Source organism: Cynocephalus volans, chromosome X, assembly GCF_027409185.1.
Source record: "Cynocephalus volans isolate mCynVol1 chromosome X, mCynVol1.pri, whole genome shotgun sequence".
In the NCBI taxonomy this organism is placed as follows: Eukaryota; Metazoa; Chordata; class Mammalia; order Dermoptera; family Cynocephalidae; genus Cynocephalus; species Cynocephalus volans.
In genome coordinates, this window is record NC_084478.1 from 31,141,789 (window position 1) to 31,167,275 (window position 25,487).

General features: G+C 37.9%; 1 protein-coding gene across 2 annotated transcripts in view; it reads left to right on the forward strand.

Annotated features, from left to right (window-relative positions):
* The window catches only part of PHEX (phosphate regulating endopeptidase X-linked), a 209,821-nt gene that overhangs the window by 13,364 nt on the left and 170,970 nt on the right, over positions 1 to 25,487 (forward strand). The window lies entirely within an intron of this gene.

Consider the following 25,487-nt stretch of genomic DNA (forward strand, 5'->3'; position numbering starts at 1 on the left):
ACATGCTCACATGTGCATACATACACGCTCACATGTGCTTGCACATACCGCCCCCTGCAAACTTGGAAATGCCTATTACTGGAGGATACTGTGTTTGCATTGGTTCTAATTTTTATGCTAAGTTATTGGAGAAAGCCACTTCAGGAGGGAAGTAGGAAGATTTTAAAGCCAGATAAGGTAAATATTTTGAAAAGGCAAAAATAGCATTTTTTCCCCTCTTTTTGACAACTGTGGGTTATATCATGTGAATTGCATTTAGTAATATTTTTTCTGAGAAGTTGTAAGAATAGTCATTTTTCTTTTTTCCCTCATCTCCATTTTCTCAAGATTTTAAGTACAAGAAACTTAAATAGGTACCAATTTATATATACTTTATAACAAGTAAAACTCTTGGCAAGATAATTAATTAGATGCCTATTGACAATTGTAAGGAGGAATGTGCTTAAATTTCACAATTAGATATAAATCACATGGGCTTTATAATTTCTATTAGGGGGCTCAAACTTAGTGTTGGTAAATTAGGAGTGAGAATTTGCAAGAATGTCAGGGTTTTCCCCTAATCCAACCAATGAGATTCTCATACTATAGAACCATAAATAAGATTTTGAGGAATGAGTGTATTAATACTTATTTCCCTGTGGGATATTAATTCATGTTGGTCCTTCATCTACCATTCTTGTCCATTTTCTATTTCCCTTCTCTGGTCTTTCTTCCTCAACATATAGACATATGCACACACACATGCATGCACACACATGCACAATCGTGCACACAGAAATATCACTGAAGGATAAGAAAAATAGATTTCCAGATAGATATTCCTTTTACATTACGTATAACGAAAATATTTCTATCTTCAGGATGTGAAACAGTTACAATAATTTAAATAACTTTCCAGGGATATCTTAATGTAAAAACTAAAATCAGTATTGTGTTTTTTTTTGAGGAGGATACTGTATACGGGCTCCTGCAAAATTCATAGACATGAGAGTAAATTGTCCAGCACAGGGATTTTTTGTTTGACTTTCTTTTAAAAATGAAAAATTTTAAGGTTGGCTGGTTAGCTCAGTTGGTTAGAGCGTGTGGTGCTGATAACACCAAGGTCCAGGGTTTGATTCCTATACTGGGCAGCTGCCCCCCCCCAAAAAAAATAAAGTTGTTTTTCTCAGTTGGGAGAATAAAAAAGAGCAAAAAGTAGAAAGAAAGTTGCCCATAAATCTACCCCTAGAAATAAATGCTAATAAGCAATTGGGTGTATTTCTTTCCAGGTTTGTTACTTGTGCAGGCCCATGTGTGTACCCTCATATGCATATCTTTATATATTAAAAATTAGCTGATATGCAATCTACTCTATAACCTGTTTTAAAAAACTATGCATTCCTCACAGACATAGATTATGTCAGTAGATAACTTTTCTTATTATAAATAACACTGTAATAGACATCCTCGTATATACATCTTTGTGTCCTTATCTAAATGTATCCTTAGAATAAATTCCCAGAAACGGAATTATTGGGTTGAAAGACTACTCCCAGTTTCATTTCTGATGGCTATAGCCAAGTTGTCCTTTAAAAAGTTTATTTCTTGATCTATATATATTTTCTTGCTGCTTTAAATGATAGCTTTTTCCCATTAACTGTTTTTTATGGTATAAATTAGGGGTCAGCTTACTATGGCCGGTGGGCCGAATCCAGTGAACTGCCTGTTTTTGTAAATAAAGATTTGTTGGAACACAGCTGCATTCATTCATTCATGTGTAGTCAGTGGCTCCTTTTGCACTACAATGGCAGACTTTAATAGTTGCTGCAGAGGCTGTATGGCCCACAAAGCATAAAATACTTACTATCTGACCTTTATGGAAAGAGTTTGCCAACCCCTCACACTGGTATGGGGATCCGAACCCTTGACCAAGGTTGTGCTCTAACCAACTGAGCTAACAGCCCTAGCTTTGCTATATCTATATTGCATCTGATTAGAACTGTCTTATTAGTTAGTAGCTTTTTCGTGGCTTCCTTGGGATTATTTATTTATTTATTTATTTATTTTAGTTTTTAATTTTATTTTTATTTAAAGATCACAATTGTCTTTATTGTGATTCTAATCAGGCAACACGTTATTCCATAAAATAGAATAAGTATTCCCTTCCTTGGGAGTTTTTAGATACTTAATCATAAAGCTAAGTAATAATTATAATTTTATTTTTCCTTTTTTAAAAATTCTATTTTACTATATTGGTTAGAGCCTCCAGAACAGTGTCGAATAATAGCAATGATGATGGGTGTGATTTTCTTATTTCTAGCTTGGGTGGTAATGCCTCCAGTATCTGCCCCATATATATATATATATATATATATATATATATATATATATATATATATATATAGTCATGTGCCACATAATGGCATTTTGTTCAATAACAGACTGCATATATGATGGTGGTTGGAGCAATAGGCTGTACCATGTAGCCTAGCTGTGTAGTAGGCTGTACCATCTGGCTTTGTGTAAGTATACTCTATGATATTTCCACAACAACAAAATTGCCAAATGGTGTATTTCTCAGACTGTACCCCTATCATTAAGCAACTGTCATTGCATGACTATATGTTTTGTTTCTTATGGCTGTTCTTTATTGTGTACTGTTGTTTCTAGTTTGCAAAAATGTGTTGCTCTTAAAAATGAGAAAAGTGCCTCTTTGCCATTTTTCAAGAGATTCAGATGGAGTATCTCTTTTAACTTCTCTAGATTTACTCATGCTGAACTAAACTTATAATTTTGAAATAACTCCTACCTCTGAATGCTTTATTTGCTTATTTATTTATATTGTTATAAATATTCATGAGATACAAAGCTGATTGTCACCCCTCGTGCTCGTGATGTGATGGCCAGATTTATACTGGTGGCATACACATTACCACAAATTGCATTTGTACCCCGTGTCCCCCACCCAATTGTCCCCAACCTCCCTCTCCCTCCCCCTTTCCCCCCTACTCCACTTTGTAGCCCAAGGAATGTTCTCTCCTTCTGCAAGTCTAATGCACCACTGTGGTCATTTTTTCCTTCCTTCTTTCTCTCTTAGCTCCCACATATGAGTGAGCACATGCGGCATTTATCCCTCTGTTCTTTGCTTATTTCATTCAGCATAAGTTTCTCTGGGCTCATACATGTTGTTGCAAATGGGAGAATTTCATTCTTTTTTTATGGCAGAGTAGTATTCCATGGTTTAAATATACCACAGTTTCCTTATCCAGTCGTCCATCGATGGACATTTAGGTTGGTTCCATATCTTGGCTTTTGTAAACACAGCTGCAGTGAACATGAGAGTGCTGATATCCCTTCAACATGATGATTTCCATTCCTTTGGGTATATACCCAGAAGAGGGATTGCTGGATCATATGGAAGATGTATCTGTAGTTGTTTGAGAAACCTCCATACTGTTTTCCATAGTGGTTGTACTAATTTACAGTCCCACTGACAGTGTAGGAGTGTTCCCTTCTCTCCACACCCTCGCCAGCATTTGTTATTCACTGTCATTTTGATCATAGCCAGTCTAACTGGAGTGAGGTGGTATCTCAGTGTAGTTTTCATTTGCATTTCCCTGATGGCTAGTGATGTTGAGCATTTTTTCATGTATCTTTTGGCCATTTGTATGTCTTCCTTTGAAAAATGTCTATTCAACTCCTTTGCCCATTTTTTAACTGGGTTATTTGTTTTTTTACTGTATAATTGCTTGAGTTCCTTGTATATTATAGATATTAATCCCTTGTCAGATTCATATTTAGCAAAAATTTTCTCCCTCTCCATAGGTTGTCGTTTCACTCCGTTGATTGTTTCCTTTGCTGTGCAGAAGCTTTTTAGTTTGATATAGTCCCATTTGTTTATTTTCTCTTTGACTGCTTGTGCTTTTGGGCTCGTGTTCATAAAGCCTATGCCCAGACCTAGTTGCTGAAGTGTTTCACCTATATTTTTCCTTAGTAATGTTACAGTTTCAGGTCTTATACTTAAGTCTTTAATTCATTTTTAGTTGATTTTAGTATGTGATGAGAGGTGCATATGGATATTCATTCTCTGCATATGGATATCCAGTTTTCGCAGCACTGCTTGTTGAAGAGGCAATCTTTTCCCCAATGTAGATTTTTGATGCCTTTGTCCAATATCAGATAACTGTAAACCTGAGGGGTAATTTCTGGGTTCTCAATTTTACTCCACTGGTATGAATGTCTATTTTTATACCAGTACCGTGCTGTTTTGGTTACTATAGCTTTGTAGTATGATTTGAAGTCAGGTAGTGTTATGCCTCTGGCTTTTTTTTTTTTTTTGCTCAGGATTACTTTGGCTATTCGGGGTCTTTTGTTCTTCCATATGAAAGTTAGGATTGTTTTTTCCATTTCTGTGAAGAATGACATTGGTATTTTGATGGGGATTGCATTGAATCTGTAGATTGCTTTGGGTAGTATAGACATTTTCACAATGTTAATTCTTCCAATCCAAGAGCATGGAATATCTTTCTATCTTTTACTGTCTTCTTTAATTTCTTTCAGAAGTGGTTTGTAGTTCTCATTATACATGTCTTTCACCTCCTTGATTAAATTGATGCCTTGGTATTTTATTTTTTTCGTGACAATTGTAAATGGGCTTACTTTATTTCTCTTTCTGTTAGTTCATTGAGTATATAAATGCAACTGATTTGGGGGCATTTATTTTGTATCCTGCTATGTTACTGAAGTTATTAATCAGCTCTAGGAGTTTTTTGATAGTCTTTATGTTTTTCTGTATATAGTATCATGTCACCTGCATATAGGGAAAATTTGACTTCATCTTTTCCAATCTGGATTCGCTTTATTTCTTTCTCTTGCCTGATTGCTCTGGCTAGTACCTCCAGTACTATGTTAAATAGAAGTGGTGAGAGTGGACATCCTTGTCTTGTTCTGTTCTTAAGGGAAAGGCCCTCAGTTTTTCCCCATTCAGAATGATACCGGTGGTGGGCTTGTCATAAATGGCTTTTATTGTGTTGAGAGATTTTCCTTTTTTTTTTTTTTTAGATGTTGCTATAATTGAATAAGCTAGTATTTTGGTTCATACATTTGTGTCCATATTTATAATTCACATGGGTCCAAGGCTTTCTGTGTGCCATTTGTCAAATTCTGTTATCAATATTGTGCTGGCCTTATGAAACAAAGTGGGAGGCTTTCTTTGTTTTTCTATGCTCTGGGAAAGACACAACTGAATAAATCTGAAACCATTCTGTGACAAGCACTGTAAAGGACGAATTCACAAGTGCTCATGTGGCTCTTGCTCCAAGTGTCAGGAAGGAGAGCAAATGGTAGAATAGAGTCTCTTTTTAAATTAGTACCATCTTGTACCAGATTTATGTGTTTGAGATATAAAATATCCATTGGTTCTTTAAAGTTTTTATTTTGAGATAATTCAAACTTAGAGAAGTTGAACGAATAGCACAAGGAACTCCCTCTACCCAGATTCCCTGATTGTTACTATTTTGCTACAATTGGTCTGTCATATCATTTTCTTATTCTTTATAAGTGTGTAGATACTGTCTCATTCTCTATCTGTATCTATACATTTTTAGATATTTATAGATATAGATAGTACTTGAGAAAATAATATAATATCTGTAAATATATCAATATTGATATGGATAAGATATTTATAGATTTTTCAGAATGCTACAACTATGCTACAGATGATTAGATATTCTTGAAGTGTATAAATAGAACTTCTTAAATATCATATATGCCAACAATCTTCTTCATTTTTTTTTCTTAAAAACTAGATCTTTAAATTCTATCTATATCTCTTTATATATCCTATGTCTATTTATGTGTCTGTCAGTCGACTTATCTATCCAACTGTCCATTCATCATCCCATCCAGATAATATTAGTTCATTGTAGACCAACCATAAATAAATAAGAAATGTACTTCAGATCCTACCACCCAGTGATAACAACTTTTTAAATGCAAATATACATATAAAATTATATATGTATCTTTTAAAAGGTATCATATAATCTATTTTATTTTTATAATCTGCTCTTTTTACTTGGCATGTTGTGAACATCTTTTCGTGTGACTAAAAATAGATCTATGCCATCATTTGCTATAACTGTTTTGTACAGATATACTATAGCTAATCAATGCCTGTATTACCGTTTAGGTTATTTCCAGTTTTTTCCTTATTATAAGCAACTCAGCATGAGTTTTGAAGCCTGAAGAACTGTATTTGAATCCTAGTTCCCTTGCATTTACGCTTTGTGTCATTTTAGGCCAATTACTGATCTCACCTAGCTCAGTTTTTTTATCTTTAAAGGAGATAAGCATACCCAGATTATAGGATTTTTGTGAGGACTAAAGGAGGTGATGTATATAAATTATCTGGTCCAGTTTCTGGCACAGAGCAGGCCCTCAATAAATATTTGTCCTTTGTTCCTCTGTTTTGTCTCACAGATAGTTCCAAGGTTCATGAAGTAATGTCTATCAAATGCTTTAAGTTTTATTCTGGTCTTATCCTTTGTAAATATCATGTGCTTTCAAATATATTGAATACTGTCAAGATATTTTTTCCTCACCCGTGAGAAAAAGAAAGAATATCCAAAAATAAAACCCAATACTACCAATCAAAAGAATACCATTTTCTTAGGGCTGATAGAGAACACACAGCTACAGCCATCCAATTTGTGAAATAAAATGGATTTGACAGACCTGGCTGATGAAAAATTGCCCTCTATTGAAGTCAGCAACCTGGCTTTGTGAAGTTTTTCTTTAAGTGGCATATAAGACTCAGATTTCTACTTGGAAAATAAAATTATTTCTTGTTCTCTCCAAGAAGCAAGATTTTTTTTTTTTAAAGGCTGAATGTCATCATGTGTTTGTCTTAAATTTCCTGTCCTATAAAATCCTCCAAATTTGTCTTCATGTGACCATGAAGACGATACAGCATGTTTTGCTTATGAATGAGCAGATGGAAATTTAGCAAATAAACACTCATTAAACACAAGGCAATGAATGAGATAGAACACTTGTGTCAAATAGAAGACAGATGACTCAAGGTAGGGCTAGGTCATCTCTATTATAGAATAGACATCTTTGCCAATATTTTGTGAAGAAATGCAGAATATTATTTTTAAACACAGCTCTAGCAGAACAATAAGATGAAGTAGGGACTATGCATTAATGAGCAGATAAAGATGATTGTGATTTATAGATGAGTTATTTATTTGCAAATGCCTGCTGGCTGAGGTTCAAATGGTTCTCATAATTAAATATCCCTCCCCTTACCCATAGAATCTTGTTATTTTTCTATAAATAATTCTAACCAAATTATTTCTTCAGATAATAGAAACCGGAAAACTTCAGTTTAGTTCCTATAAAGTCATTTGGTGATTAGGAAGTTTTGATTGTTGAAGATATAGTGAATTGTGTCATTTCTTTATACCATGCACATTGTATCATGATGTACCAAATTGAGCCTTGACTTAAGTTCTTTGAAACAAATGATTGGTAAAATCATTTGATTGGGGATGCGGTGTGGGGAGGTGCTAAGGACCAATCTTCCATTGGGGTGGGCTTTTTATTCCTAGTAAAAACTCAGCCCCTGTAATTTTTAGTCAGTCCACTATATAAACTGGATGCACCCCCTCAGAAGATTCCTATTTTTCTCAGACCTTGTTGGCTCTTTTTCATGTGGCTACACAGGAAGTAACAAATTGCCATATTACGTATGCATCACTATTAGTCCTATATAGACAAATGGGTGCTGCATGAATATTTGGGTCTGTACTGAAGACTTTTGGAATATGAAATAATTTTACTCAAAGTTTTTTTGTTCACGTTTTTCCTCCTCTCATACACTATTTGAGCATGGGTGGAGGTTCCCTTGCCAGTTAGGGAACATTCACTTCAAATATAGAAATAAATTTCTTTCTGAGGGCTCTGTCAAAAATGTGAATGTATCTCTAGATATGCTCTCTTTCTAAACAGCTAAATGAACTTAACAGCTAAATGGCCATGAGAATGGCCACCATGTATAAAAGCTTGTGTTCTGGTAGTTCTGATGGTCAGCCTTTTAGGGTTTCTTCCTTTGTGTCCCTTTCTACCCCTAATGCATGTCCTTGTCTTACTTTTTGACTCTTACCTGCTCTAAGCATTTGATTTTAAGATCTGATCTCTTTCCCGGTAGCTTTAACATAGTTCCTCTGTCATTAGTGGTTCATACTGCAAATAAGTTGGGTATGCTTGATAAAACCCAGCTCTATTCATTACGTTCATTCTGAGTTGTATGATATTTAATTTGGGGGAAATGCACTCATTTGAAATAGATTGAAATGCACAGCATTTTGATTACATTAACTGATCTGTGAACTCAAGATTATTTACTGAGCATTTATTTTTTTTCCTGGCACCAATTGCTTTGTCAGAAGTAACAAACTCCAACTCAAACTGCATTACACAGTAAAGGAAATATGCTGGCTCACACAACCGTGAAGTCTAGTAATTATGTGGACTTCCGGTAACGGCTGATCCAGCAGCTGAAAATGTCACTAAGGACAATATTTCTTTTTCTCTCAACTCTGACATCGATTGTGTCATGCTTCTTTCTAAATCTGGTCATAAGACTGTTGCTAATAGCAACTAGAATTTACACGTCCTTACTGACATTCAGCAAGAGATGTTGTGTTAAATACAGGGATACAGAAGTACAGAGATTAATAAGCCCCCCTGGTCTATCCTCATGGAAAGTACAATCCTCGCATCACAAAGTGTTTCAGTAGGAGTTGTAACCAAGATCCTAGAGCTGTACTGTTCAATAAGTAGCCCCTAGCCACATGTGGCTTTTGAGTACTTGAAATATGGCTAGCTGGAATTGAGATGGGCTGTAAGTACAAAACGCACACCAAATTTTAAAGACTTCATTTTTTTAAAAAAGTAAGCTATCTCAATAAATTGATGATTTTACTTATAATTAGTGATTACATGTCGAAATGATATCTTAAGATATATTGAGGTAAATAAACTATTTTATTAAACATAATCTTACCTGTTTCTTTTTACTTATTTAAATGTAGCTACAAGAAAATTAAAGATTACACATGTGGTTTGGATAATATTTTTGCCAGACAGCTCTGCTCTAGAGCCCCAATCAGGCCATTGGAAAGGTGAGCTATCTGGGAATAAACTCAAATGGATTTCAGTGCTAGAAAAGGGTCAGAGATTGAATGTTGAAGAATTTGTAGACATATAACCTTATGTGGCAATTTAAAAATATAATCCTGATATAAATAGCCCCCACATGGAACCTCTTTTGTTCAGTAAAATATTTTCACTTAAAACAAAAACAACCCCCCCCCCCCATTTATTGAGCATTTTACAAGTATGCCTTGAAAGTGATAAAATACCTTGGTCACAGTCATTCTTTATGTGTGGCATGCTTATTGCTTTCAAACTATAGAAGGTGAATAAAAGTCCTTTACAAGTGAAAAAAAAAATAGAACAAAATAAAACAAAATTAAAAAAAACAAAAAAGAGAAGGGTCAGAGAACATTTTTATTAGAAATAGTCCCCTAACCCCATCTCCAGTCCCTCCGTATTTGTATTCTTTGTAGCACTTATAACCATCTGAAATTATCTTATTTGTGTACTCGCTTATTTGTTCTCACCTATGCCTGCTCCCCACCACTGCACATGGTAAACTGCCTGCCACATAGGAAGTGCTCAGTAAATACTTAGAGAAGAAATGTGCTCTCTGTGCAAGGCTGGGTGGGAGGAGTGGCTTTTTCTTCTCCTTTCCTCCCTCTCCTCCTATACCTGGGGCCATGCATGCTGTCCTAGAAGAGTCCTGAGATGCAACTGGAGCTTGCCTCTGACAGGAGGAAGAAGAGAAATTGTCAGTTTTTATCAATTTGTGTTCTGAGCCTCAGGAAGGTAGAATAGGGACATGGGCAGTGGCGATGAGTTCTTGTGCAAGTTACAGACAAGAGGAAGAAGAGCTCGCAGGATGGGGTTCAAGTTTGGGCTCTGAAAAAAAAATGTGACTCTGCTACTTATCAGCTGTGTGACTGTGGGTAGGCCACTTCTCTCTGAGCCTCAGTTTCTTATCTGGCAATACTGTTGGACAAATTCAATGAGATACATAGAAAGTCTTCTGTACAAAGTTCAATAAATGGAATTTATTAATACTGTTAATTTCACGAGGATTAATTTAACATTTTAAAAGCACTTGGCACATAGTAGATGCTTAAGAAATGTTAGTTCCCTAGCCAAATAAAAATGACAACTTTAATTAATAAGAAAACTTAAACAGCACTATTTAAGTAAGATATTGTGATCTAGTTTTTTGTAGAGTCTCAACATGCCTATAAATAAGGAAGGTGATCCTGAAAGAGGCAAGCCTGAGGTGAAAACAACAGATTAGGTTATTTGTGTGTATTCCCATCTTTTATTGCCAGACCTTGGTCACGATTGCAAACCCTTGAAGGTTTTGATAATCCAGTTGGTCAGTCCACACATTCTTTGGGGGACATGTGATCTTTAAATCACTCCTACAGGAAAAGAGAGACTAGGAAAGGGGAATTGGTAAAAATTGGAAAAAGTATAATTTAGGCTACTCTAGATCTCCTCTAGACCCCACTTTTATAAAAATTTCTACCAATTTCCCTTTCTTCTCTCTTTTCTTTCTCCCATCTCTAGGGGATCCTTAACTTGGGTCCACATCCCAAGAGGGCTGTTGATAGAATGCAGGGACTTGAATGAGAAAAAATGTACCTTTATTTTGAGTAACGTCTGATGGAACCTTAGCATTTTCTTTAATCATGAACGTAGACAACCAACCCCAGTAATATTAGCAGTGCTTGTGACTTTGTTACTGATAGGAATCATGGTTTTTTCTATTTTATTACAGATGCTGTAGGTATCTTGAAATGTTACATACATGCATCACTACTTCAAAATTATAGTAGTTGTTAGACCCAATGTTAGGTCTTGTTATTTAATGAGTTAATGAATTAGTATATATATTATGAATATTATATATATATATAAAACCCTGTCTTGTTAAATGCATTTCAGAATACTTGGTTTTTTTGTAAACCTCTGTTTCTTATTTTATGCATCTATAAACATTATTCTGAGAATAGTCTGTAGGTTTTAATGGACTGCCCATGGAATGTAGCAGAAAAAAGTTTAAGAATCCCTGTGTATATAAGAATTGCTGGAGCATGCCTAAAGAAGGTATAGTTTTATTTAGGTCCAGCCTTTTCATACATCCTAATTTAGGTGTTTTGAGTGGAGTTGGCTATTACACAGCCCCATGGGTCCACTTGTACCCAACTCTGAACAGTTCACTGTCAGGACTCCTTGGGTAATGAGAACATTACTGGCAGTTAATCTGTGTTTATAAGGATATTAGATGAAACTGGAGATTTGTTTTCAGAGACTTGTGCCAATACCAACCCTTGAACTGATTGAATGCAAGCTTTATGGGATTGCCTATGTCACGGAATAAATATATTTATAGGCAAAATTACTAAGCGTTGCCACGTGCTTATCATGAAATTAAGGAGTTAAAAGTCAGTTCCCAACTAGAGATGATATAGCTTTTGCCGTGGTATAAAAAATTTGCAAACAGTGCAAATAATTGGAAAATAGTAATACACAAAGTAGCATGTTTATTCATAAGCACATAATGCATGGTGTACGAAAGAGCCAGCTTGTCATCCCATCTTGAAGACAGGGACTCTCAGTTGAACTTGGAAGGGTAGGGAGAGGGGAGGACTGTAAATCTGGAGGTGCTGAGGGCAAAGTTCTGAGAAGACCGAATAAATATAACGTGGCTTTGTTGGAGGAAGGAATGAACAGGGCTGTTGGTGACAGATGACAGGAGTGAGATGAGCAGATGAAAGATATCAAAATCCATTTGTGAGATTTTTTGACTTGTGGCAGGGAATGCTGAGGTTTCTGAGAAGTGGAGCAACAGGCTGAAAATGCTATGCATGGGAATATTGACTGAAAAAAGGAGTGGGAGAGCAGACAAGGGGGCATTTGTGTAGCATAAATATAGCAACACGTTATGAAAAGTTTCCTGTGAGTTAGCTTGAATGTTGTAGGAGGAAAGAAACATTTTACTTTGGAGGATTGTCAACTAAATTTAGTTTCTTTTGACTAAATATAAGTTCTTTGGCACGACTAATGACACAGGCTATGTGTATCCTGAGAAGGATGTATGCACCCACAATGATGCTTCTCCACCTGCCCACACCCAGGTCCTGTTTTACATGGTTGGTGTGTATAAGTGTATTTTACTTTGCAGTTGTTCAGAAGGGTTGCATATTTTCACAAAACCACTTCCCGAAAGATGATGACTGTTTGGAAAGGGAAGAAAAATCCTAGCTGGCTTTGGTAACAATTCAGAGGCGTACCCACGTGAGTTTTGATGATAATAATTCCTGAAGCTTCTCCAAGAATCCACGTGTTCCTGCTGTTGGTTGCCAGAAGCCAGAATAAGAATAGAGCTGAGAGTATGGTATTTTTGTTGGAGCTTGCAGGGGTATCCAGATTTCACAGCAGAAGCAGATGACTCAGATTTCCTGTGTCTTAGAGAGATGGGCAAATCTCTTACCTTTACCATACTCCCAATTGGTCAATAGCAAAACGGAGGCACTAGAAAAATTAAGAAGTTGGTTGCATGCTAAAAATGCATGGCCACTGAGTTGAAAATTTCATCCTTGAGTTTCCAAACTCCCTGAATAGATGGCTTCAGCTGCATTCTCACCCCGAGTTCTGAGAGCTTTTCAACCGTGACTACAAGTGTGGATGGGTCAAGCATCTTTATAATGTGGCAAAACCCCCATTTCTCCCCTAATTTACTACTAAGTGTGGGGGGGGTATTTCTACTCATTAATCTAAAGTGAGCCTTTAGTAGATAAAAAAAAATTTTTTTTGGAAGAGTACATCACACAGGGAAAGGCATGACAGGGCTAGGCACATTATAGAGGTGACCTTATTTAATAATAACCTTAGTTATCATTTGTTAAACTTTCTAAGCTGAGCTCCCAGCACACCTATAAGATATAAGATTTATCTGCATTTTGCAGATGAGGAAACAGGCACTGAGTAGTATAGTAACTAGCTCAAGGTCACACAGCTGATAGGCAGTGGAGCCAGTATTAGAATTCAGTTGTTTAACCTTCAGCACCTGGTAAAATCCCTGAAAACTAGAGAAAGGTGGTGTTATCCCTGTTTTCCAGTTGTGAAAACTGAGGCTTAGAGAGTGTATTAGTCCTTTATCTGTTGCTGATAACAATACCTGAAACTGAGTAATTAATAAAGAAAACATTATTTCTTAGTTTTGGAGGCTGGGAAGTCCAGGGTCTAGGGGGCACAGCTGGTGAGGGCCTTCTTCTGGGTGAGAACTCTCTACAGGGTCCTGTGGCAACTCAGGGTATCACATGGCAAAAATGGCATGAACAAGAGCAGGAGAGCTAACCTCACTCGCTCTCCTTATTAAGCCATCAGAACCACGCCCTTGACAACCCATTAAGCCATCAATCCATTACTCCATGAATGCATCAGTCCGTTCATGAAGGCATACTCCTCGATATCCAGTCACCTCTTAAAGGCCCCACCTTCTTGCCATATTGGGGGTTAAGTCCCAACATGAGCTTGGGGGACATCCAAACCACAGAAGAGAGGTTAAGTGATTCACCCATATATACACAGCTAGTGGCCTATAAAAGTACCTTCTAGAGTAGAGTTGTCCAGTAGGAATATGTGAGTACCATATGCAAATCTTACATGATTTTATGTTTTCTAGTAGCCACATTAAAAAAGTAAAGGAGTAACAGTTGAAATGATGTATTTTCTCTAACCCAGCATATCCAAAATATTGTTATTTTAACATGTAATCAATGTCAAAAACTTATTCATGGGACATTTTCCATTTTTTCTTTCCTACTAAATCTTCGAAATCTCTATTTGGACCAGCCTCATTTCACGTGCTCAATAGGCCTGTGTGACTCCTGGCTTTTATATCGAACAGGGCAGTTCTGGCACAGTGGTTCTCAATCCCGGTTGCACAGTGGAATCCCTGGGAGCTTACAAAACACAGATGTACGGGGCCCATCCTCACAGATCCTGATGTGATTGGCCTGGGCTGTGGCCTGGATTGTGGGACTTTTAATACCCCCGCCTTTTCCAGGCAATGCCCAAACTAATTGAGTAGAGAACTGTAGCCATTGTCCATCGGAATAAGTTCTGTGAGTTTTGTGAACTGAGAACTATTCAAAATAACCACTCTAACAGTATGCTTTGCTAGTTGACATTAAAGAATGTCAAGCAGTGCCCTAACTAATTTATTAATTGCTCTCAATTTACATTTCCCAACATTTTTGCCAAGTCCCCAGAATAATGTAATAAAAGAAAAGAGACATTCCCCCGACCCCCCAACCTACACATTGGTCTGGATACACACCAGTGAAAGAAAATGAAGACACACAAGTCTGTTCTTTTAGTTGAGGTCAAAGGTGTTGGTGTCTGTCTGGAACCTCTGAGCTGTGGAGAAGAGGAAGCTGGGGTTTGAAAGCTGCAGGTCGTTGCCAGAATGAAACAGGCGAGTGGGGACTGCGTGGGAGGTGCTGGGTGAGGAAAGGAGGCAATTGTGGTTCGGCTGAGGTCTGAAAGCTGCACAGCTCAGACCTGGGTCTCAGGATGTTCGTGAAACTGCTCTCGCCAGAGGCCTCACGCCCGCCTTCCCACTTGGCCAAACTTCTATTTCTGCCTCTGAGACCTGGATGTGAAACTCAATATTCAGGAATTAAAACATTGCATCTCACCCAGAGGTTCAGTTGTCCTTAAAATACTTTTAGAGTCACTGGAATAATTTTTATATTGGCTTCTTTTATTTAAATTCAAACACAGCTTCAGTGTTCCTGACATATTTATTACTTCCCAGAATGAAAAATACTGGGTGTTCTGAAGTGGCAGCTCTTTGGTTATATGCAGTTTTGTTAGTTATATTTATTTGACTTAAAATTAAGCCAGAGAACACATAAACACTGCAGAGTCTTCCATAGCATTAACAAAATTAAAACCGTATTTCATCAAATCAACTGTAAGATGAGCCATTATTTTACAAGTGCTAAGAGCACACTATTATAAATTGTTTCTTATCACTTGGAGTTTTTATTTTGTGTTCATTGAAGGAGTTCTATTAGCCTTACTTAGACATTAATTTTTATCATATATTATTCTTTTGCATCCAACAAAAGGGAGAGTGGAAGTAAAAAAGTTTGGGTAAGGTATTCCTAAAACTTGTTCACAGAATTTTTTTTTTTTTTTTTTTTTTTTTGTCTTTTTCGTGACCGGCACTCAGCCAGTGAGTGCACCGGCCATTCCTATATAGGATCCGAACCCGCGGCGGGAGCGTCGCTGCGCTCCCAGCGCTGCACTCTCACCAGTGCGCCACGGGCTCGGCCCTTCACAGAATTTTTTTGATTTTGACTCATCAAGGCTTTTGTTTTCCCCCAAAAGATCATCCTTCTCATCAAGAACAGAAGCGATGCAACATTTTTAAAGTATTCCCCAATTGTCTCAGGGATTTTCTCCAAGATGGTCTTTTTGGATATGCAATAAGTTTTCATTTCATTGTCAAGTCCTGGTGAAATCTTTCTAAAGGCATTTTAGGTGTCAGGTTAGCAGCCATGCACCCAAATCATTTGCAGTGCCGACTCTAAGAGCGGCTACGATCAAGTTCATGCATGGGCAAGCAATGGCCACTTCATCATGATAGTGCTTGGCAGACAGTTTTAAGATGGATTTCAGAGATGTTAAGATAAGATGTAAAAAAAAAAAAAAAAGTACATCTTACAATTGACTTACAATATGGTATGTAATGATATTTACATACCCTCTTATAATATAGTATGTAAATGATATTTCTGATAATCCAGGCTCCGCAGCTGCTTGTCACATCCACCATGCTGTGTGTTTTAAAACAGTTTAACTGAGACTTCCGTGATGCTCCCGCCTTGTCCCTTGGCTTAGTGAACAGTGGTATATAAGCAAAACTCCCCATTTCCTTCTTCTACTCAGTCCAATTTGCAGCTACAAAGCTGTACTTTTGTATAGCACGTCCCAACCTTCAATGTGCACATGGACCACCTGGGAATCTAGGTAAAAGGCAGACTCTGATTCAGTAGGTCTGAAAAAGGACCTGAGAATCTGCAGTTCTAGCAAGTTCTCAGGTGATGACCGCACATCAAGTAGCTGGGCTTTAGTACATCTAAGGACACAGTCTGTCACCGAAGAAATTCAATACCTTTCCAGGGTGTGTGGATGTTTTAGTTTTTCTTCCATTCATATTATTTTGATGAAAAGCTATATATTGTAAATATCATTGTATTGGGTATATACAAAGATTTCTTAGGATAAAAAAAGAAAACAATTTTGTGTGTCTGGTCTTATGGTACAGGGAGAGACATTTCTTCCCCTTAATTTGTTTTCTGAAAGATTTGTTCATTTCATTTTCCTTTGCTTTCCTCCTCAAAAAACTTGGGAAACTTGAATTTATTACGAAATCTGCATGTAATTGCAGATTAATAACCTACCCATTAATACTGCATTAGCTCATCATGATTAATAGCATCTATGTGAATGCTTAATGAATTAGTAATGATGGACTATTTGCTTTAAAGTGTCAAGAGAACATTCCACGTAAAAAGGCACTACCCATAACAAGAAAATTAATTCTATGCTGGTTGGATAATAGCTTGTCACAAATAAGACATGTTTGTTTGGAAAGCCTCATCGGTGGTGGCATTTGCACAGTTAGAGGTACTTTTTAAAACATTCATGGACTTCTTAATTTATAAAATGAGAAGGGAATTTTATTTTTATGAGCAGTTAAGATAGGTCTGGGAACTGATGTTTATTGCAGAGAGTAACACACACGCAAACACAAACGTGCTAAAATACTCACAAGTTTGTCTATGTCACTAACCAGAGAGACTTCCTATAGTGGCCATTTAGATTAAATTCCAAACTGAACTGCTTCTACTACCTGCCAGCCTGTTCTAAATTCATAAGTTCATCTCCCCAAGGCCCAAGCATTTCTTGATACTAATTTTATTCCTTTAGAGAATCATTTCTTTGCTCCATTATTCTTCACTCTAATTCTGTGATGTCGGCAGCCGTCATTGTTTATTTCTGTCTCTGCTCTACATCCAAGGAAGCGAAGGTCAAGGAAATTGTAACTTGCCCAAACCAATCCGGCCATATAATTTGTCTCCCACAGATTATGGGTCTACCATTTCAAATGCGTCCAATTTTAACCCAGGCCGAAAGAGCTGCAGGAGCAGCGGCTCTGTCCAGCTGGTACATTTGAGGAAAACCAAGAAGCCCAGTGTGATTGGAGCTCCGTGTGGGAAGGGAAGAGGGACCGAAGACAAAACCGAAGGGAAAGGCAGGGGCCAGAGCACTCAGGCCTTGTGGCCCATGTGAAGATTTTAGGTCATCCTAGGGCAGCGGGAAGCGTTTGTAAATGTCAGGTCAGGTTGAGGGACTCGATGAGCAATGCGTTTTGCCCGAGCACGTTGGCTGCATGTGGAGAGTGGCTTGCAGGAGGTAGGTGACGTTCAGTAGCCCCCACCACGCAGATCTGTCTTCTAGCTTGGTGTCCACATGAATCTTGATTACAGAAACCTTCAAAGCATCACTGGTGATCCTTTTCTCTCTTTTCTGCTCAGGTCAACATGAAGGGTCATTGCCTCTTTTCTGTTGCCCCTGGCTTCTTTGAGCTTAGGAAGGTACTTTGCCAAGCACCCCCAGTCACAGGGCAGAATTTGCCAGGGAATCCATGGCAACAGCTGGTGGGCATGGTAGTTAGCTCTCATCCTACCAGCCCTTTTGCCCCTCTGTGTCCATTGCTTGTGCCAAAGACTCTATTGCTTCCCCTCTTTTGGGGGAGAAGATTCTGGATAGAGAAGGAAAGAGAGCCTCACTTCTAATCCCTCACTGTCACAACCCAATTCTAGAGGGACAGTCTCCCTTGACCACACATTGTGGTTTGAACAGCCAGGAATAGAATCCTCCTTTTCTCACCTCCTCACACAAGGTGGGAGTGAAAACAGGGGTTAGTTGGGAAGTGGCTTTTTAAACCTATGTTTACAGTGTTTTGATGCCGCTTTCATAGGTGGGGGAAGAATCATGAAGTCTGGAGCTCAGATTTTTTTAGGATTTCAGGGATGCAGTGTTTATCCCACTCTTCCTCTCCTTAGGGTGTGGAATTAAAAAAATAGCTGCCCTGTGTTCTTTTTTTCGCTTTAAAACTCTTCCTGGCATAGTGCTGATTTTTTTTTCTTCCCCTTGAACCAGTGGATCGACCCTGACCTCAAACCCCTTTTGAATTTCAGCTTTAAGAAAGAAAACTTCTTAAAGGTGAGGTTGGCAGAACCGAGGAACTGATTTAGACCCAAATGGGCCAACTCAAGGAGAGTGTTTTCAAAACAAAACAAAGTGTTTAGTGCCCTCCTTGCAGAATGTTGACACTGAACTACAATGGAGCTGCAGAGTGAGGAAATTAGCAAGAAAAGGACAAAAGCTCCTTATCTGATTTGGGTGGGGAAGGAATGGCAGACGAGGGAATCTGGGCTGGTGATGTTCCCTGGTATTACAGGCATCAAGAAAGACTGGTGAGTTTAAAGTAGTGGTTCTCAAGGTGTGTTCCCCGGGATCAGCCCCATCAGCATTACCTGGGAATTTGTTAGCAATGCAAGATCCTTGGCCCCACCCCCGGCCTACTGGCTTAGACACCCTGGGGTAAGGACCCAGCCATCTGTGTTTTCACAGGCCCACCAGGTAATTCTGATGCACAGTCAAGTTTGGAAACCACCAGCCCAGACTAGAGCATATTGTGAAGTCTTGAGGACCAGTCAACATTGTTCTGCTCTAACCTCACCAGGTCTCCCACGTCTGGCCAGGAGCCTCAGGAGTCTGTCTCCCTGTCACAAATAGAGTGACGGTGCAAAGGGAGTACAGGGCTCAGCGCAAAGTCAGTCTACTACTGCAAAAACAAGTCTCCATGTAACTGGGGAAGGCCTTTCTTTTAGGTATGGTTGAGAGATCTGTCATGAAATTCCATGAGGGCATTGCTGCCTCTGGTTTAGCCACTGGGGCCTTGTTTTGTCACAGGAAAGCACCTTGTGGAATTTTGCTGGGTATCTGATGATCACATGAGCAGGAGTCAGAGACCTGGGTCCAAATCCAAGCTGTAACCTTTGCTAGCTGAGTTTTCTTGGACAAGCTCTTACAGTTTTCTCACCTGTAGAATGGGGTTAATGATACATGTCTCTTAGAGTTGCAGGGGAGGTTAATTGAAGGTTATATACAATACAGCTGGCACCCATCAGGTGCTTCATAAATGAACACTATCATTACTGGGTCCTTGGATGTCTTAGGAAGGACCAGCACAGGAGTCTGTAACCACACATGACCTTTTCCTTGTAACATTAAGATGGTTGAAATAGGAGGAAGGAATAAAAATATAATTAGGATTTTTATTACAGGAAAAAAACTGAAGATGGATCTTAATAGCTTCAAGTTTGGCACAAGCCTTACGTTGAATTATCTGCTAAGATGCAAATTGCCTAAACAGGAAAGCTATTTTTATGAGTTAAAATATATTGGCAGATTCATTGTAATGCTATGTATGTTATCAAGAGTAATATTAAAATTTAGATTATTTTGAAGTATAACATTGATAAGTGTAATCCTTACAAATTCACTTATAATTGAACATAATAAAAGAGTTACCTTCCATTAGACTTTCGTAGTGTCTAGAAGTTTTATAAAATTGATTTCATTATGGACAAAGAGGTCTTTTGGGTTAAAAGGGGGATATTTTTGTGTTATTTGGTAACATGATTAAGATTGATGAGTTAGAGGTTCTTAATCCTCCTAAAATCATCGCTGCTTCTTTTTCTTAAACTGATGCTAACCAACATTTATCACTTATAAGATGATCATAAAAAATGAACAGAGAAAATACTTCTGACAGTTTCTCTTCCTATATTTCGGTGAGAGTTTTCTAGAAGAATGAGAAGTATCAGATCAGCTCTTATTGTCTTTTCAGTATGTCAAACAGACTCAGTTAATCCTATGATTGACTGGCTCTGGGGCCCGAGGAACTGCAAAGCTGAGTGTCACCCAATTCGTGTGACAACATGAGGGTTATAAGATCCACAGACCAATACTGAGTTTACTTGAATTTTATTTTTTAATGAGTATAACAACAGGCTTTGCAAGCCGATTTAGAGTCTCCAGCTCTAACTGCATAAGGGTTTAATACCCATGCAGTGTGAGTTAGAAAAATGAAATTTCTCAGTATGGTAAATAAACTGAGGAGCCTGGAAACCAAATTGAATTCTGTAGCCTAGAAAATCAACGAGGACTAAAAATAGTAAGATCAGAGGCAACATTCAACTGTGGACCATCCAAAGATGGTTTTTAAGTACCACCAAAGGAGAGATGAGGTCATGATATGATAGGCTTAAAAAAAATATATAGGTCAGGGCCGGCCCGTGGCTCACTTGGGAGAGAGTGGTGCTGGAAACACCAAGGCCACGGGTTTGGATCCCTATATAGGGATGGCCGGTTAGCTCACTTGGGAGAGTGTGGTGCTGACAACACCAAGTCAAGGGTTGAGATCCCCTTACCAGTCATTCTAAAATATATATATATATGTATGTATGTATATATGTATGTATATATATGTATGTGTGTGTGTGTGTGTGTGTGTGTGTGTGTGTGTGTGTGTGTGTGTATAGGTCTAGAGACCATTATGTTCATTATATAGGTATGGAAGCTTAAAATACAGATTTGGTTTTCCAAAGTTTTGATTTTTTCATGTTCTTTCTCTCACTAGAATTAAAAGGGCACTCCCTCTGATTTCCAAAGGAGAAATGTTGGCATAATTTACATGAAATTGAGAGCTTACCTTGGTGACATTGATGTGAAGGTTTTGGAATTCAATTGCTGTTTCCATTAAGCAAATCAAGAAAACAGATCCAGCATTCATTGGTCTCTTAGCAAATAGCCAGAGGATCCCCTTTAGAACAGGCACATAGAAATATTTCAGGGTCGGGGCTGGCTTGTTATCTTAGTGGTTAGAGCGTGGTGTTATAACACCAGGGTCAGGGGTTCGGATCCCAGTATTGGCCAGCCACCAAAAAAAGAGAAATATTTCAGGGTCAGGAGAAAGAACAGAAGATGCTTTGTAAGAGTTCCTGTGCTTTTGATCCATGTCATTCACATGGTATAAGCTCAACATTGAGGTTCTTGGTAGGTTTTTATTTACAGGCCTAAAACTTTGCACATGTGGAATTTTTGAAAATAGTATTTGCTGTGCAGGTCCCAAATATTGCAGAAACTTCAAATGACTGGCCTCAGCTGCACATGACTGTTGTGAACTTTTGGCTAACCAGGGTACAGTCAAGTCCTCAGGAGTCTTGTCCTTCCTTTGCAATTTCCCTTTTGTATTCTAGAGCGCTCAATAAATGCCCTATTTGAGCAGGAGAAGTGAATTAATGAGTAGGTTTGATAGTCCTCCCTGGGCATCTGAGGGTAAAGGAAGTAAATACTAACTATTTTTTTCTTCCCACTGTAGAAGAGCAGGGCATTGGGAATGGATGATTAAGCTGAGATAACAGGTAAAATTAAACTTAGGTATTCTAAAAACTGGTGTTAACGAAAACAGATGAATGAAGTGTTAGATTTCATTGCATAATATAGGGACTGGAATGTGAAAAAAGAAGATTATGATGTTAGCACCATCAGGACATTGCTGATTTGTAAAAAGAATAATAAAAGTAATAATAAAATAATAAAAGTCATCAGTCCACCTTCTCATAGTTTCTTTTCGGTTGGATGAAAAACTTTCAGACTTTCCTGGTCAGGAATTCAACTCAGTGAACATTCACTAAGCACCAACTATGCCAAGCTCTAGGACCTTGGTTTTCAAAGATGAATGTGACCCAGCCTCTGCCCCAAAGAGTACTCGATCTAATGGAGAATAACCCTTGTTAATGCCAATTTTTTGCACCAAAAGGATTTTTTGGTGATATTATTTGAGGCCCAATGACTAAAAATATCTTCTCAATTAAAATTCTCACATGATTCATCCCCTGTGAGGCCAGGATTGTATAACAAAGTCATGGCTGTCCACTCTGTTGGCAAAAGCAAATTCTAGATGGACTGTAGATCTAAATGTGAAACAATAAGGATTCTAGAAGAAAACATAGACTATTTTCTTGACTTTGGGATAGGCAAAGATTTCTTAAATAAGACACAAAATATGCTAACCATAGAGGGGAAAAATGGACAAGTTGGACTGCATTAAAATAATTTTATTTCATCACAAGATACCATTAGGAAAATTAAGTCTATGGAGTGGGAAAAAAATTTGCAATACAAATAACTCAAAAAGGACTTGTGTGTAGAATATATAAAGAACTTCTACAAATCAATAAGAAAAAGATAGATTGCCCAGTAGAAATATGTGAAATAGACTTGAGTAAGCACTTCACAAAAGAGGATATTGGTAGTCTTGGTTAGGAGCAGTGATTGTAAGGGGGCATAGGGGCTTCTGGTAATAATGTTGGTTACTTGGGTGTGTTTACTTTGTGAAAATCCTTCAAAGTATGATCTGTGTACTCATCTGTATGTATGTTATCCTTCCATTGAAAAAGTTTACATAAAAGAAAATGCCCTGTTGTCTAGGACGAGGAATGTGAACAGAATATTTTCAGAGGTTAACACTGACTGCAAAGTATATCTCATCATTTAGCATTATGTCTACTGTAGAAGCAGAGGAAGTGTTGAGAGCATGGGGCTTTGAGAGGTGGATAGAGCCGGTCCAGTTTGTGAAATAGTCCTACACACAGAGTGACAGTATCTTGGGTTAGCATAGGGCCTTTGGCCACCACCATCATGAGAAGGGAGGAGGAAAACAAGCAATTACTGAGGAAGCACTAGAAACAACCTTGATTACTTTACAGTTTTGTGTATGCCTAACTCAGCCTGTAATCCTGTTTAAGCTGCTACCTGTTGATCCCCCTTTATCATGTGCACAGACACTGAGATAGTGGCTTTAGTTCCCACCACAACCCTGAGAGGTACATACTATTATTATCTGAATTTACAGATATGAAACACTGATGCCTAGAGAGATTAAATAGCTTGTTCATATTCCACCTAGGAGGTTGCAGTAAGCTGAGTCTGGAACCCACACCTGTGCGATTCAAAAGCCTACTCCCGTGCTTATTATGTTGCCTTACTTTTTAAAACCGATTTTATTTGATTGAGCATATTGAGGAGAAGAAAAATAGCTAACATATATATGTAATGTTCAGATTTGATGATCAGAAGAACTTCTCAAACCAATTTTAAAGTCTGAGGTTTACCAAAACTATAGGTTTTTATAAACTAGAGTTTTCCTTTTCTGTTGGAACATGGTAGAGAATACCTGGATTGAGGGGGGTGGTGGATTGAGAAATCCTCCAAGAAACAGCACAGCTTATGATGGGAATGCCCCTGTATGGGTGACCCACGAGCCTTTCTCAATGCTTTAGAGACATTTTAATAACCTGAGTAATTGCCTGTGATAGGCAGGCTTTGTTTTCTGCTTATTAATGACTCTGCAGGCCAGATTTTATTTCTCTTACCACTAATTCACATGCAGAGATACATAAAATGGATACTGCCAACTGATTGCCACATCACTGTCTGCATATCAATGCTTTCCTGCCTGCTTCAGTAGGGAGAGAAGAAAAGAAGAGAAGGAAAAGGGTATGACAAGGAACCCGTGATAGCTGATCTATTTTAAAAGCCAGATTCTGTTTCAGAAACCAGAATTTTGACATACACAAATTATTGATATTTTTGCACGGTTAGGGTTTGGGGATCAACCCACTTAGCCTGTGCACATCTTCTTTTCCCCTTCTTGTGATATATAGCATGCCTCGCGAGCACACGCAGGTAAATGTTTACTACTTTTAGTTCTTTTTGCTCTTGTGGCTTGTTTTTGGTCCTCAGGGCATTTATGTTTGCAGCCTGTGGAGTGTTTATAGCATTGGAACATCATCACAATCCAAAATGAAATTTGGATTATTTACTTCCAAATGTGTCTCCCCCACAGTCTAATGACTTTAATGACTGTATAAGCAATATGGTGGAAAGGCACATGATCTGATTTGAATGGAAATATATGTGTATATGGTTTTAGTGCCTTTTTCTTATTAAAAAAATCTCCTTTCTTTATCCTTGGGGCTAGTTATCCTGCTTTTATTGCTATGGTGATACACAGGAAAGAAACACCAAACAAGCTGAAATAATTGAAAATGCCCACATCCAACCCAACTTAATTTATTTTACTGGAATCTGTCTAGTTATATGGACTTGTTTTGTGTATAGGTGCTTATAAAAAACTGGACAGGAGCTCTGGATTGCCTCTTTTTTGAAATATAGAACTTCTACTTGTAGAAGTAGATTCCTCTTCAGGAAATATGCATTTATTAATTTGATTAGCACTGTACATTGTGTCTTAAAGCTATTCAGAGTACTGCAGGAATATCTGTTATCTTGTGATTTTGGAGGCTGCTAGGTCGTTTCCCCGAATGCCTTGACAACAGCAGTTTGACATAGTTCGGTGTAGGCAGTACCATGTGACCATCACCATAGGGATGCTTCATTTTGGTAAATGGATGTATTCAAGTACATTCAAGGTGCTCTTTTTTTGGTGAGGGTTGTTTTCATTGAGTCCTGGCTTTCCTCTTTCCTTATTCAGTGAAATAGTGACAATTGTCATTTTCCATCTTTAAACAATATTGTTAGTGATTTTATTAAATAGAATATCATTTTCCAGGTGGGTCTGTGCCTACGCTGGCAATCATTTTATACACATGGCCTTATTTAAATGGCCAGGACTTTGCATGTGTAAATGGGCAAGTTTTCAGGCCATTTGGGGAGGCTTTCTAATCTCACTTCTCCATTTCCTGTCTAAACAACTTTTTCCATGTCCACAGCATGTTTATGCAGCATTGAATAAAACTTCTAATGGGGAATTTCTTCCAGGTGACCTCTCGGAGAGGCCGAGCTGTGAAGAAATCTTAAGACACCCGTCCCAGATGAAATTGCCTCTGTTGAGAATATTACTTGGTGAAGAAACAAAGAACAGAATTCAGTTATTTTTGGTTCTTGAATAAATGAATTCTGTTTCCTTTTGTGTAGGTGGAAGAAGAAATTAACCCCTGCAGAAGGTCCAGTCTCAGTTGGAAATTGAACTTTTGGGTTTGAGTTAGGAGAGTCCTGGATAAGAGAATGTTAATTCATTTTTATTTGAACCTTGAGCAACTTGGAATAGGTTCTGATGTCTGCACGTCTTTGATAGATCTGTCTTTTCCAGGCTTGTGTGTCTTTATGTTTAATTT